Here is a 14565-nt window from a genome sequence, read left to right as displayed (position 1 = left end):
CTGCTACTCCCACCCAGGGATTTAGTCTAGGGTCAAGAGTTAGTTAGTCAAGAGTTGGCAGTCTCTGGTCCTGACACAGTTTTCCATGCTAGGTTTGCTGATGTGGAATTATCTGTAGCAAATGAGAGTTGCAGGCAAAGGCATAAATTAGTCAGACTTACAATATGAAGTGTCGATAGTGTACCACACGCTATGGAAACAAATGCTCATGGTTGATGCTGTGAGCTGAAGTGTTCCAGCAATTCAGGTCGGAGATGATGGGAACTTAGTTGAGGGGTTACAGCATGGAGAATGTTTTCGTGACTTTCATATTACTGTAGTTGAATAACACACTTAGGGGTTTATAAAGAGTAGAAATACAGTGACTCGTGGTTCTAGAAGCAGGAAGGCCCAAGACAGAAAAGCTGTCATCTGGTACATCTGGTAAAGACTTTATTGAAATAACATCCTGTGGTGGGGAAAGGAAAACAGAATGATAAATGGAATTTCTGCTTACAAGTATGTTATTTGTAACATTGATTAGTTCAGAGATAATTGAATACATGTAGCCCAAAAATTTTAGGCCTTCCTTACAAGCTAACCTTTTAATCTGCAAATAATCCACAGAGATAGTTGACAGACACAATATAAAAACAAATGTCACTTGCAATTGCAAAACATCAGCAAATTATAAAGTTAGCAAAAGTTGTTGCTGTCTCCTTTGTGTGGTGCTATCTTGATTGAAATAGTTAGGAATGAATAGTCTTAAAAACAAGAATGTGAAGTAAGAACGCAAGGCTGAGCCATCTACTGCGAACTCTGATGGCAAGGAGGAGGTGGTGACACAGGTGATGACCTATTAGGGGTGACATCTACTGAAGGAAATTCATTGCCAGTAAGATGCTTTTGAGAGAGGAGTTAGGAAGATTCCCTGGCAGGCAGACAGATAGAAAAAAAGGGTCATGATGGGAATTGTGAATGTCAAAGTTATGCTTTAAGTTTTAATTACTAGGCCTAAGAAATCAATGAAACAAAAATACCTCTAACCTGTAAGCGCCTTGCCCAAGCACAGATACTTCCTGACATGTTGGAGCCTATTGTTTGTGGGAGATAACGAGCCATGTGTTTTCACTCCTCTGAACAAGGTTGTTTGACCCAGCTACACTGGATGTGGGCAAGAGGTATGTAGGCAGGAAGTACGTCAGGGTGTATGTTTGTTCCTGATTGGACCTGATGGGAAATACAGTGAACTGTGGATTCTGCTTTTTTAAACCCATGCAAACTGTGACTCTGGGCCATTTTCTGGAAACCCAGAGATGGACCTTACCAGAGAGATACCAGCATTTAATTAAAGCTAGCTTCAAATTTGGCTTTAAACTGTGGTAGTGGCCTTATTTTTGGCAAGTTGGTTATTATAATAAAGGTGGCAAGTTTCCATGATGGCCTTGTTCTTCCTCACCCTCCTGTATTGAAGTTTGCTATCATCTATCTATCTATCTATCTATCTATCTATCTATCTATCTATCCACCCACCCACCTACCTTATCTATCTATCTATCTATCTATCTATCTATCTATCTATCTATCTATCTAAAAGGTCCTATAAGGTTTTTTTTTGTTGTTGTTGTTGTTGTTTTTCGAGACAGGGTTCCTCTGTATCTTTGGAGCCTGTTCTAGAACTAGCTCTTGTAGACCAGCCTGGCCTCATACTCACAGAGATCCGCCTGCCTCTGCCTCCCCAGTGCTAGTATTAAAGGTATACACCACCACCGCCTTGCGGTCCTGTAGGTTTTTGGCTCCCTCCAGCAGACCCACTAATGCATTGACTCAACAAGTTCAAAGAGGGATCAGGGCATGTTGCACACCAGTTGTGGGCTAGTCACTTATCCTCTCTTTCTTCAAACTGACCACCCCTAAATTAATGGAAGAAAACTTCAGAAACTTTGAAAATCCCAAGTCCTGAGAGACTGGATTTTCTTTCTTTCAGAGTCTCCCCACTCTGCTTTGCAAGGGCTCCTTTTCTCTGTGCGTCTGCTGTATGAATGCATTTCCCTACCCCCAATAAACACCTTTCTTCAGCTGCTGGTTCTGTCTGCTGTTGTCTGTGGTATCTGGAATTTTTCGGCTGTACCCCTTGCACTTGAGAATTTTCCTGCCTTTTAATTCTTTCACTGGCAGAGAAAATTAACCCAATTAGGTCCCCAAGAGACCAAAAGAGGATTTTTTTTTCCACCCCAGTGACATATTTGAGCATGATCTTCAAATCCCTCCTATACGGAAAAGAAGTCGTATAATGCTTTTCTCCAACTTCAGGAAGCAACAATGGTTGAGACAAGCTACCTTGGGGATGAAGACCCTGCACAGTCAGCACCTCGCTTGGGCCAGTGACTGTGCTGCCTCTGAAAGAGTTGTGAGCATCCTATGGTTGTGCTTTCTCAGGGGCTATGAGCAAGTGCTAATACTTGGAAGGTGTTGGTGAAACCAAGCCTCATTCTCAGGTTGTATGAAAGCCAACGATCTATCTTTGTTCCCAAGACATCTAGTGATCCATCACTTGGTCTTATTCTCTGAGCTTCTGAGAGAGTTAAGACAGTCAGCTAAATATTTGGGAGCAGCCAGTTTTTCTTATGAATATGCATGACTTTATCTTGCAGTGCCGTAGGTAGGGACATCTATTTATCTTGCAAACGGCTCTTTCTAGTCATTCTAATATCAAGACTAATGATGTGTGGACAGAACATAATCAGAAGCCATCCTCACAATAAAACGATCCCGCACTTCATCACCCAGTTCTTTGATATGCAAAGTCAACAGTGTACTCAAAGAATGAAGAATGGAGCCTCTGTGGCAGAGCCAGTCAGCTTTGGGAGAAGCAGATAGGCAGAAAGTGGTCTGCTTGTAAAGGAGAGGCATGTGCAGGATGCCGCTAGGCAGGGGCATGTGCAGGAGGGAACCCAGACTGTTTTACATTGACGAGTTTATTGGGAGGGATGCTGAGGGAAGGACAAGAAAATTAGGAGCCTCGTGATTTAGAACTGTTGCAGAAAGGATGGGAACTGGAAATGACCCCGAGGTTAGTGTTAGGAGGAATATGCACATATGAGAAGAGGAATTATGAGAAATTCTGTCAGAGAAGTGATATGGCTCTATGATAATAAGGTCAATGTTTTGACTATCACATTTGGAAAGAGGGTTTCATTGATTTCCTGTGGCTGCCGCCATCTAAGTGAGAGAACAGAGCAAGCAAGAAGGCCCAGTGCAGGGGCTAGGGAAGGGGTGGGGGTCAAATAATACAGATAAAGGCAAACAAAGCCATAGTCTCTGATCAGCTCCCAGATGTGTAGGTTGCTGTTGTCTAAATGTACTTTTATTAAAAATGCGATTGTTATTACTCTGAGGAAGTTGAAAGGATCAATACCTCATTGTTCAAACACAGAATTGAAAATTTCAAATCCTTTTGAGAACAAGTGAAAACTTAACTCTGCACTGAGCTGTATTACTCCATGCCATTTTATCATCCATGGAAGGATTTTTATTGTCTAGAAAGATTCATCATACAGGCAACACATTTGGTTTTAGAAAGATAGAAAAAAAAGTATTCACAATAAGAGGCTATGGCTAAGGTAAAAATTATGTGTTAATCTTTGCACCCCATCTTCCACATGTTCCCAGTGCCTGGGGTGCTGGAGTTGTTTTGTAGATGAGTTCACTGGGACTGGGCTCCACAACTCTGCATTTTGATTGGTTGTGGTTTTCTGTGAAGGTCTCTGCCTGTTACAGCACGATGGAACATTGTAAAAAGAGGGAATAGAAATAGTTTATGAGTCCCAGGATGAGGGGCTTGCTGTGAGACTGGGTCTCCTAGTGATCTCAGAAGCTACTCTCACAAATCCCACATATGTAGTTTCCTGAACAGGAACAGAACAAGGCTAACACTACACAGACACGGGAAGGATTAGGAGGCTTCAATCCTACATAAAGAATTATAGGAAAGCAAGGAATACTGAGAGCGAGAGAAATAGTCTTCCCCAAGGAAGAGCACACCAACTGGTTATCCAATACCAAGTGGTCAGGCTGGAAAACGTTACATACAAGTAAGGTTATACAGACAGAGAGGGTTATATTTAGAAATTATATATATATATATATATATATATATATATATATATGACCCTATGCACATATGCATGTATAACAATTAACGAAGAAAGAGGCCATGAATTAAATTAGCAAGGTGGCAGTGGCTGGAAAAAGGAAACAGAAGGAAGAAATGATGTAATTATAACCTCAAAAATAAAAAATAACAAAATGTGACATTAAACTGGAGGATGTAAGAGTGAGGTGCACAGAGGTGCTCACAAGAGAAGTATGTGTCATCCCAACAAGAGGCCACTGACTCACAACAGAGTGAACGTCTGTAGCTGGGAAGGAGAAGACAGTGGGTCACCAAGTTCCTGTCCCTCACAACTAATGAGCTTATTTTTTATTTAATTATTTACATTTAATTGGCTTGCACAATGAGTGACTTAGTCTTTAACATAGGAAACAATCTATAGCTTTTCCACAGATATAATATCAAAAAGAAAGACAAGCTGTTCTAATGAAACACTTTAAATTAGGAATAACTGCTGGTTAATTTCTAAACACAAGATCTTTTAGAAAACTTGCCTTCATTCTCTTCTAATCCACTACACAATATACTGATATGAGTACCCTGTAATAGCAGAGTATGCACTGAGTGCATAGACTTTATATGGCTGAGCTTCAGAATTGGTCGTTGCTTGATCTTCAGTTGGTAGATGCTTGGTCCATATCATCCAAGTAGGAGTATGGGAGGAAAACTGTGGATTTGTGCAGGAGACAGCAAGGTTCAGTGTAATGGAACAACCGATGTCTGGGAACGTCTTAGATCTATAGAGAATCAGCATTGTTGTCCTTGTGGACTCTATCCGTTCTTTGGCCATCTCACATTCTGATCTCGCTGCTTTTAATCTTCCTTCCTTCCTTCCTTCCTTCCTTCTTTCCTCCCTCCTTCCCTCCCTCCTTCCTTCCTTCCTTCCTTCCTTCCTTTCTTTTCAGAGATAGGGTTTCTCTGTGTAGCCCTGGTTGTGCTGTAACTCACTCTGTCGACCAAGCTGCCCTTCGAACTTAGAGATCTCCCTGCGTCTGTCTCTCAAGTGCTGGCATCAGACTTGTGCATGTCCACCTCTTAATCTTTTCATACAAAACTGTCAGAGCAATTGTGCTAACAGAACTTTCTAATAAAGTTACTTCCCTTCCCAGAGTCCTTCAGACCGTCCTCTATTCCAAGAACACTTTCAGCTTGCTAGTATTCTGGTGCAATAATAATTGTTCTCGAATGCCCTCGCGGACAGCCAAGTTCAGCTGCTTGACTCACCTGAGCAGATTGTCAGCAGTAGCTCCATCTGAAGTGACTGTTAGCTACTTGCCACATCCTGATTAAGCTGGAACTGTCATTTTTGTATTTGTTGCAGGATATTTGATTGAACTGTGAAACCTGAGACTGTGTTAATAAAGTCAGCCTTTGATCAGATCCATCTCAGCCGGGGGCTCGTCGACAGGAATTAGACATAGAGAGTACAAAAGAGCCAGGAAGATGGATAGAGAGACAAGCAGGAAGGAGTAAGGAGGGACTTGGAATTTCATGTTCTTTTTGGTTTGGGACAGCTGGAGAGACACTCTCATGCTGGTTGGTCTCTCGCCCAAAAGGTAGTCAGTTGGTTGCTTCTCGGACTCTCTGATCTAGCAGGTTTTCACCCCAACATCTCACTGCTGTGTTTTTATTGGTACATAGAATGACAAAGACTTAGTTAAAAACTACATTTGGTGGCAGTGGCAGAGCCAGTGCCTTCAGGATTGGAAATTCCACCAGGCTGGTGAGGTGCTGACTGCAGGGCTATGGGGCCACAGATAGTAGGAAAAATATCAGTAGATTCGGAGACAGCTGTTAAACTGATGGAAAAACAACAGACATTATAGATGTTTGTCATGTGAACAAATATCTTGTTTGCTTTTGAATAGCACACATCTGAAGGTCTAAGAGTTCCGTGGTTGCATAATGAAAAGCGTTGAAAGTGAGAGGTAAGGTTTGATTGTCATTGAACACTTCAGAATTCTGGCCCTAGTCCGTCATTCTTTAAAGCCAGCAGTTTTTCGGGCCATGCCCTCCTGAAGTCACTGGCTTCAAGACTGACTTCTATGGTAATGTCATTGTTGCGTAGATACCTGTGTAAGATTAGAAGAAAAGCTATCTGTGTTGGGGGCAGAACCCTCTATCTTGACTTCAGCTCTAACTGTAAGATTTGCACAGAGGCTGCAACTTGCACAAAGCATTTCTTTGCCCTTGGGTGAGTTGCCGAATCTCTGGAGCAATCTTCTCTTTTGCATGCACAGAGGAATGTGGCAGAGATGAAAGCCAGCTTTGGGCTTCTGCTACAAACCAGAGCATGAGCGTAATGCTTAACAGCCTCCGAATTAGAACTGATCCAGCGTGGCTCAGCGGTGATTGGAAGTAGGTCAAAAGTCGCCAGCCAGAGCTCAGGATGCTATAGATGATTACAAATTCTTTAGTATTCAAGCTGTCTCTTGTCTTCTCCTCTGAGTGTTGATACTTGGGGCCCCTTCTGGTCACTCCTAATCTGTTGCATATAGAAACAAAGACAGTTAAGAAATTTTTGATAGGGAAAAGTGCTGGCAAGACGACTTATAAGCTAATAAAACGCGTTTCACTCCTGATGGCATTCATGACTCTGAAGCCATTCTGAGAGATGAGATAAACAGATCAATAGCTCGGAATGTGAAGCCTGAGAGACAGGCCCAGCGTACAGAAAAGTTAATAACTGATAAGTGAGCATCCCACATCAGTGGTGAGAGTGTGAACTGCTTCAGAATTGGGCTGGGGAGATTGCTCATCAGGAAAGCTCACCTATCATGCCACCAAATTAAATCCTTGCGGATATCAAATTCAAAACAGATTTTGAACAAAACGTCACAAAAAATCCTAAAGCTGAAATTAATATTTGTTTGGTTTTCAGGAAGCACAACCTATCGTCCTAATACAAGTTAAATGAAATAGCAAAAGAAAATGTGTTAGGATAGTTCATAAAATATGTATATGATGAAATACTATGATCAAAGGTAAATTTCATTAAAAGGAGGAAGCAAACACATGCCATGGGAGGATTATCATGAACATTCAAATAATCTGTCCATAAAAGCATAAATGAAAAGGTTAATATCCACAAATGAAAGGCAAGAGACAGATAATCCTCAGAGTCTACCGAAATAGGCTATAAACATTTGAAAAGCTTTTGGCTTTATTTCTTCTTATAGTCTTTTGGGTTAAAAAGAAAAAGAAAATGAAAATAACAATTGTAGCATTTTCATTGCCAGTCATGAGTGGCAAGATCAGCAGACTCCAGCACTGGTGTGAAGGGAGGCAATAATTGCTGGAGACATCCTGGAGGTCATTTGTAAGTACAAGTCTCAAAATCATTCACTTGCTTGGACTATGTAGTTGTTTTGTTCTTGTTTTTTTTTTTTTAAGAAAAAACAAAAACAAAATACTAAGGTCTATCTCAGTTTGAAGTCCCTCTCTCAAGAAAAACATTAGCTTTATTAATATATTTTAAAGCTTTTCATTGTTACATTACTTGGAGTAATACTAACCTCACAACAACCTAAAATCCATCACACCAATTTGATAAAGTATATACACTGTTCCTGCATTTCTAGTATGTTTCCCTAACTAGTTAGTTTTGTAGAGCCAGGCCTTGAAATCTAGCAGGTGGGTAAATGCTCTCCCGCTCAACTCTTCTGAGCTAGCATGATTGGAAGTTATTTTTTCTGTGCCCATGAATTGCACTGTTTCATGTTTTGATTGTAATGGATTGTGTGATGTCTGCTGTGGGCGTCCCCATGGCGGGTAATCTTCTGAGGTTGTACTGTCACAGGAGAGGGTGCACACGGTCTCCGCTAATCTGGACATAATTTGAGTGGCAGTTCTGAAATCTGCAGGGTGTAAGTTGACAACATAGTACAAGCGATCTGGAACAGGGATGGCCGCCACTCTTCTGAAACTGGTGTTGATAGGCTGTACGCTGAGTGTGAAGAAGTTTCCAGTTGCTTGGTTCACACCTCTGAATACCCACTTTCCAGCTGGTAGAGCTGTTAAGGATGTGAAGTCTTGCTGGAAAACGTAGGTCCCTAGGGGCAGACCTTGGAGCTCTGTAGCAGAGCTCCATATCTTGCTCACTCTCTGGGTCTTGAGTGTGGATTCAGTGTGACCCACTTGCTTCCTGTTTTTGCCTAACCATGATGGACTACACATCTACTGATCTATAAGCCAAATTAAACTCTTTCTCCCTTAAGTTCCTTTTGTCTGGGCATTTTGTTTCAGGGAAAGCAACTTGGACGTGGAAGAAGATTCAGCCCATGAATAATCTAGACAAAGAATGAGGAAGGAAACAGGTAGAGATTCAAATACATTAGTGCTATTGGAGCTCACAAATGAAGTAGTACCTACACAGGTATTTGAGAGTTCATCCTAAATGAACAATGAATCACTATTTGGGAGATGCTATAGTTTAGATCTGGATCATCTCTCAATGTTCATTCAACAAGCTAAAAATTTGGTCCTGAGTGGCAGCACTGGGAGGCAGTGGATCATTAAGGGGTAGTCTGTAGGGGCAAGTCTTTCCATTAACGGGATGAGCTCTCAAATGAGATTGTGAGACCTTCATCTTTTCTCCTTTCACCCATTTTCTTCCCCACTTCTTTGGTTTCCTCTGTCATATTTGGCCACTAGAGGAACAAGTCACATCATTTATTATTCACAAAATGGTGCACCTCCACAGACCCGAAGAAATGAGGTCAACTACCCACGAGCTGAAAAATCAAAAACTGTGTCAAAACCACGTTTCACTTTAATGGAAAGGTGAGTCACACAGGAATGCCTATAGTGAATCAAGCAAATTGCCAGTCTTTTTAGTTCTCACAGCACGCAAAAAGAATCTTAAGATGTAAGATTACTTTCCTGCTATGTGCCTAGTTATCTGTTAAATTCAAGGGAGCCAAGAGCACTGATGTGAATGCTATCTGCATCTGGTCCTTACAGACAGTAAAGCAGGATGTGGAAGATCAGTCAGCCTAGGCACCAAGAGCACTGATGTGAGTGCAGTCTGCCTCTGGTCCTAAAGGACAGTAAAGCAGGGTGTGGAAGATCACTCAGCCTAGGCAGAGGGCAGAAGATGTAAATCTGACCTTTCTGTTTTCTCTTAATTTTCTTGTGTCAAAGTTTGTCTACTATACTAAACATGTCGTTTCCTCTTTTAAAAATAATTGTATTAGATTTTCATTTGTTGGTGTATATTTATGAAAATAAAGGCAGTTTGAGAAAGCTTACTGTCCTTCAACCTCCTTTTTTGTACCACTACAAAAATTTTGCTCAGAGTTTATAGTGATATTTCAGGACATTTACTATAAAGAGAAAGAATTTTTTCTATTTGTTTAGGTTATCAGGGAGATGCTGCCCATTAATGTCTAAAGTGTGTCATATGATAAGCAATATAGAATAATCTTGTTTGTGAGCACATTTTATTTAACCCTATTATTACCTATTCCATATACCAGGTTTACGTACAACTCTGGTCAGAGATGAATACATCTATGCATTTCATTCCATCTGTCTTCCCGTCAGTGGAAGTTACTCACAGATCAGTAGTTTTCTCCTCTTCTGGTGATGTTTTGTCACAGAGGTCTGGTTTTCCACTGGTGATACTCTTAGGTTGCCTGCTACAAACAGAATGTCGCCAATTGTCGGGTAGCCAGGTTCTTCTCTTCTGTCTTCCCTGCAGCGACACTCCAAGTTCTTCCTAGAATATGCACACCTCCAGAATGATCTGCAGCTTTGCTCACAGTCATGGCCACTGCAATCTGAGGAAGGATCATTTTTTGTGTGCATTTGGGATTCTGGATTCATGTTTCCAGATTTGTTTTAGTTTCTATGCTTTTACTTTTTCCCTACTTCTGTCAGAATATTCTAATTATTCTATTATCATTATTCTAGTAATATTATTATTTTAATAATTCTAATTAATTAATTGTGCCCAATTTACTTTTTTACTTAAATATATCTACATTTTTATTCCAATACTTATATTTTTATTTCTAAAATCTCTTTCTTTTTGTTTGTTGTTTTTGCTTTTTCATCTTGATAGCCCTGGCTATCTAGGAACTATACAGACCAGTCTGGCCTCAAAATTATATAGATCGGTCTGCTTCTTTCTTGCAAGTGCTGATTAATGGAGTGCACCACTACACCCGACACTAACATTTTATTTTAAAAAAAAAATGCATGCTGTTTAAGAGCATGTGTTGCTTTTGTAGAGAGTGGGAGCTCATTTCTCAGCACCCACATCAGGTAGCTTACAGCCACATGGATCTCCAGCTTCAAGTCATCTGATGCACTTTTCTGGTCTTCAAAGGCACTCACATGCATATGTATATACAGACACAGAAAAAAATTAAAATAACATCAATTGAACAGTACAACTATTAAGAGCAAAAGAATTAGCTTGTTACCATCACAGACTGCTATGCCCTTTCTAAGCAAAGACGTATATAAAATCATAGCTAAATGTTAAGCCGAATAAAATAAATTATATAATGTATCATAATCTATATCTATATGGAATTATTTTATAAAGTACCATAATAATAATAAAAAATCTTTAGGGTCTCATTGCCTTGTTTGCTTAGAGAGTGCATCTTTCCAAGGAAAGGTCTTTTTGGACTTTTTATGTCTTTCACAGGATAAACTAACAATCACTTGTCATGCTTGTTATGCCAAAGATTCTCAAGGAGCAAAACTTCCAAAATCACACTGTCACACCTTCAGTAAATCATTCTCAGCACAGAAATTATTGAGAAGACAGAGAGAGACAGAAAAGTAGAATATATTAGGGAACTATAAAGTAGCTCCAATTTGCCCTGTTTCATCATAAAACTCAGCTGTAGATGCCCATCTGCTAAACATCACAGCTTGTATCATACTCAGTATAAGAGCATCTAACAGGGCAGTGCCAAAGACCACAGTTGTTTACATAGAAATATAATTTCTGCAATGCAAATACCACTAACCAGTTACAATAAAAATAGTAGCAATAAAATTGCATGCTATTTAAAACAACCCATTATTTTACCTATAGTTTTATTTGCCTACCCTTTAAACAATTAGAACACATTAAAAAAAATCTATTTGTTGTAGTTCCAATATATGAATTCTTTGGGTCTAAAACTTCCTTTTATTCTTGTTTACTTGCACGGTTCTTTCTTTTGTTTGCTTTTTTTCCTTTGCATTTGTCTTTACTCTCGAGATAATTTTTAACCCAAATAAAATTCAAGCATCAGATTGAGAGTGGGCTGCTTAAAAGAGGATTTGCGTTTTCCTTTCCAAGCTCACCTGAGGAGCTGGAGATGAAGACCAGTTTCTTTCAGAGGATGTAAAAATGATCCAACATTGCATAGTGATGGTGTCTGCTTAACTCTGAGAACACAGTAAGTTGCATACCCTTTGAAAGGTATGTGAGTTACCACTCAATAAATCTATGATCTTTGCAATTAGTAAGAGGAGTTTGAGTCAACTAACTTTACTCAATTAGCTTCCAGAGTAGTGGTCCTTGGGAGTCAAGCTTTCTTCCAATAGGTATCATGGAAATAGTCTATGCAAAGGGAAAATCCACACCAGCTCTACGTGTGTCCTGGTTTAGAACTTGAGGAAGGGGGTGAAGCATAAATCTAGGCTGCCTCTTCAGTCAATAAGAATTGAGCATTTCACCAAGTATTTATTGATACTTGTTTTATAAATATTTGATTCTCTCATGTTTTAACTTCTATTGATTCTTTATGGTACATTCTGATTTCCCTTATCTCCCCATCCCCTCACATCTGCCTTCTGTCCTTGTAAACCTTCCACCCAAAATCAAAACCAAATTTAAAACAAAACCCCCAAACCAAATTAAATCGAACAAAACAACCAACAACAACAAAAAGGTAAAGGATCTTGTCGTGGAAGCTGTAGTGTGGCCCCTGAGTCACACTGTTTACCCTTTATTTTATTCTTCTTTTCTAGCAAGTATTCATTGTCTCAAGTTATTGGTCTGGCTTGAGGACTCTGGTTTCTGCTGCACCATCGATAATGGGCCTCTCTGGGGCTTCTTTGGGATATCCTGTTGTCCTGTGTTGTTGTGAAGATCCTGCTGTTTTGGATCTGTAGGTTTGTCCCCTTTACATGCTCCAACAAGGTTCATTTATTTGGTGGATTTTGAAGGGGGGCAACTCACAGCCCTGGTTCTGGGCCTCTGTAGTAGCTGGGTTGATCAGCCTGATTACTTTCCCTCGTGGTCACTACCCAGGAGAACTGTCCATCATTGCCTTGGCCAGCTTTCCCAATGCATCCTATAGCAAGGAGCAGGATCACTTCTGCTCTCAGATCCAGGTCACACCACTCACATCAACAGGGACAGCTCTACTATTTGCTCAGGCAAGGTTCAGGGCCCTCTCTCTTAGTTGCTATGGAAAAGACATGAAGGAGTGGGGGCGGGGTTAGTTCTTCTGCTCTCCTGCCTCAGAGCAGGCTCACCTGTACCCTCAACAACATAGCAGGGTCAGCTCTAGGATGCTACCCAGTTGAGGGCAGGGCCTGATCTTCTGTGGGATGCAGATGGTGAGGTTCAGGGATAGCTCTCCCAGTCTTATGACCCCTGCACTGGCCATCTTACCTGCCAAAGGAGGTAATGGGTTCGGGAAAGAGCATCTTTTTCTCATCTATGCTACCATGTGGCACAGGAGGGGGACAAGGTCAGTTCTCCTGCTTTCTTGCTCTCAGGCTTGGCTCACCTGTGTCCTCGATGACAGGGTCAGCTCTATCATGCTGCCCAGGTGAGGGGCATGTCTGTGGTGAGGTATGGGGTCATATTTCCCAAGTATGGGGGTAAACTCTCTCGGAGGGGGCAGGACCATCTATTCTAGGGCCAGTGAAGGACAGGACTGGCTCAATACAGTATGACTCAAATGAGCTCTTCTGTTAACATGGGCCAAGGACATTATCATAGACCACAGCTACATCATGACCATGGACCAAGACATCACCATTGCCTGCTGGTAGAACAGGTTACCCAGATCGGTATGGCCCCAGTGGCATCGTGGCTCTTGATCTCAGGTAGCTGACCAGACTCTGGTCATCTGCATATCTCTTGGTGGTGACAAGAGCCACGAATGCCACACTAGATCCAAGTCACTGCAGAACCATAGACCTAAATATGACCCCAGGCTTGTGTTCTGAGATTCCATGGCCCCAGGTGGTAGCACTGGCCACCCAGATCAGTATGGCCTCAGCAGCTGCTTGGTTCTCGGACACTGACATGGTTTCAGGTGCATGACCCTTGGTGGTAACAGGAGCCCTGGACATCAACTTGGACTCTGGTTCCTGTAGCCACAGACCCAGACTTGGCCCTCAGCAGAAGCTCTGTTCCTGGTGACACCATGGGACAGCATAGGCCTCTCTGATCAGCATATTCCCAGTGGCTGCATTGCTCTCAGACACCTTCATGGCTGTAAGTTGTGACCCAGAGCCAGGGTACTGATGTTGCCTTTGGTGGCAACATGTATGGGGGCCTTGAGTACCAGCCTCAGCACACCCTCAGGGCTCAGAGAATGATGTCTACAGCAAGCAAAAATCTGACTCCTAAGATCTGAGGGTAATTAAATTAACTCAAGCATGTTCTTTATTCTTTGGGCAAAGAAGGTGAGAGAGAGAGAGAACATCTGAAATGATCTGATGCAAGTGAGAAAAAAGCACGAGACATGAACAAACCCACTGAGGAGTTTATTAGAGGGGAAAGTGTACACAGGCTTGAAAAAACAGTGTACACAGAGAGAGCAAAGATGGCGTGTCCAGCTTTTAAAAGCTGCCTAGTGCATGCACACAGGGGGTTGGCGTGACTATGTCACACACTGATGACGGGCAACCCACACCTAGCATATGGGCACAGGGAGTTGGCGTGGCTACGTCAAATGCTGATGACACAGGTGTTGGGTGACCCACGCATGCGCACAAGGGTTTTAGTTGAGTCACACGTGGAGGTAACCATGCATGCATGCATGTGGGTCATTCAGGGTGTGACCAAGGGTCCACCCACATGTGCCTGCCATTAGAACCTGGAAGTGCAGCCTTATCTGTGGCTGAATAATTACAGGATCTTCACCAGGTTTTTAGTTTTTACAGACATAGTTTTAAAAATTACATAGACAAAAACAATGATAAAAACATGCATTTAAGAATCACAAACAACAAACAAAAAACAAAAAACCAGGTAGAACCTGACAAAGCAGCGTACCAACAAAAGATGACACCACCCAGGAAGGACTAGCATCCAAGGGGAAATGCCTGATATTCCAAACCAGTAGATAAGATTACTAGACGTCCCTGAATCCTAAACTCACCCACTCCCCTCATTCCAGTCTCCTCTTTGTCATTAAGGGTGGGCATGCTGTCTTCTTATCTTT

Source organism: Microtus oregoni, unplaced genomic scaffold (genome assembly GCF_018167655.1).
Source record: "Microtus oregoni isolate MIOR12 unplaced genomic scaffold, Mior012 000019F_ref0000042, whole genome shotgun sequence".
Classification (NCBI taxonomy): Eukaryota; Metazoa; Chordata; class Mammalia; order Rodentia; family Cricetidae; genus Microtus; species Microtus oregoni.
Note: the sequence above shows the minus strand (reverse complement) of the source record.